This window comes from Diceros bicornis, chromosome 17 (genome assembly GCF_020826845.1).
Source record: "Diceros bicornis minor isolate mBicDic1 chromosome 17, mDicBic1.mat.cur, whole genome shotgun sequence".
Taxonomy (NCBI): domain Eukaryota; kingdom Metazoa; phylum Chordata; class Mammalia; order Perissodactyla; family Rhinocerotidae; genus Diceros; species Diceros bicornis.
In genome coordinates, this window is record NC_080756.1 from 13274080 (window position 1) to 13276191 (window position 2112).

Consider the following 2112-nt stretch of genomic DNA (forward strand, 5'->3'; position numbering starts at 1 on the left):
ATCAATGCACTTAGCTTCTTGAAAAGGGACGACTCTTCAAAAGAGGGGGTGCAGCAAGAAAGGAAAGGAGTGACGTGTCCAGAACAGTTTCCCCGTGCAGGACTAATGACTAATTCATATTAGAGAAGACTAAGGAGAGTTGCTTGGATTGCGAATTAGGAAGAGACAGAAAGGGTTAGGAGTCTCAGAGGAGTAGAGAATGTCCATCTACACGATGCTGGATCCTTCAATATTCTTTCTTAGACATTCTTCTCAACTCTCTTTAATGGCCATCAAAATGTGACATTGTCAGGGCTTCAATTTCCATCCATATTCCAATGACATATCTTTTATTTTGAGTTCCCAGTATGCTGTTCTACTGCTTCTTTGAATGAAATGCAAATCTTTTGAGAGTGTCATGGAAAGACTGTTTTACTTGTTTATTTCTCAAGGTATAAATGAAGGGGTTTAACAAGGGGGCAACAGATGTAGTGAGCAGAGAAATCGCCTTATTAATGGCCACTTCATCCCTAGCTGAAGGTTTGATATACGTAAAAATGCAGCTGCCATATGTAAGGGAAACCACAATCATGTGGGAAGAACAGGTAGAGAAGGCTTTTTTCCTTTGCTGGGCAGAGGGTAATCTTAGAATTGTCCTAATGATGTATATGTAGGACAGAACTATACAAATAAGAGTCATTATGAAGGTCAACATGGCACAGACTATAACCAGCTGCTCTACAAACCATGTGTCTGAACATGAATTCTTCAGGATTGGAGAAGCATCACAGAAAAAATGGTCAATAACCGAGTCACAGAATTCCAGATGGAGGCTCAGGCCGAGAGGCGGGAGGATAATCAATAAACCTGATACTCAACAACAGACGACGAGATTCCTGCAGACTCTGCTGCTCATGATGGTCACGTAATGCAGGGGTTTGCAGATGGCCACATAGCTGTCATAGGACATCACAGCCAAGAGGATAAATTCTGTAGCTGCAAAGAGGACAACAAAAAATATTTGGCTGAAGCAGGCTTTGATGGTGACGGTTCTGTCCCCGCTTGATATGATGTACAGGTATGTGGGGACACAGGCAGTTGTGAATGAGATTTCTAAGAAAGAGAAATTTTGAAGAAAAAAATACATAGCTTTCTTTAAATGAGAATCCACCAAGATGAGAGAAATTACTGTCAGATTTCCAATTACACTTCACATATATGTGATAAACAGAAAGATAAAAACCAAAATCTCTAGTTGTGGGTCATTTGTCAAACCCAGTATGATGAACGTCGTTATTGCCAAATGGTTTCTCATCACTGACTTCATACTCTTGCCCAATCTTCGCATGAAAATCACAGAAATTGGATGTGAGGAACAAGGTCCAATATGACAGGATCAAATAATGGCTATAAGTAACGAGCCCAGCCACATGCTCTTCCTTGCATAACCTGAGAGTTGGTCTTTCATGAAGTTATACCCTCAACTCCACTGAATTTACCACAGGGGAGAGAATGTACCACAGGCAAACTAGAAGTAGTTTGTCTGTGTTCGAATCATCTCTCTGTCATTCATCTACTAGCTTAGTGACCTTGGGCAAGTCATTTAACCAATCTGTGCTCCCAATTTCCTAGTCTGTAAAATGAGGTTAGTGATAATACTACGTCATAGAGTTCCTGAGAGGTTTAAATGCTGTAAACCATGTAATATGCCTACAAAAGTACTAAGGAAATAATTAGGACTGTACAGATATTACTTTTATTTTCTGAAACCAATATCTAATCATTTTAAGGCATTTAGCTCTTCAGGTAGCAGCTCTCTCTCTCTGGTTTTTATATCATTAATTTCTTCCACTTTTCTAGGTTACTATCATCAGTATACAAACATGCTCTGATAGTCCCTATATAATTTTGATAAATCCTTCCCATTAGGGAGTGACACTTCTATCATATACTTTTAATATAGTTTTGACATTTGGAAACTTTTTAATATAAATATTCAAAAATAAAATCAATTTAAATCAATGAAGATGAGAAGGAGGACCTACAACTGAAACAAGTTGGAAAAAATCAACCCATATTTATCTTAAATGAACACCTTAACCATACCAATGAAGAAAAAGAAAGGACTAATCC

General features: G+C 38.4%; 1 pseudogene; it reads right to left on the minus strand.

The window, feature by feature from the left end:
- Positions 1-355: 355 nt before the first annotated feature.
- Positions 356-1306, minus strand: LOC131415642 (olfactory receptor 6C2-like; annotated as a pseudogene).
- Positions 1307-2112: the final 806 nt, after the last annotated feature.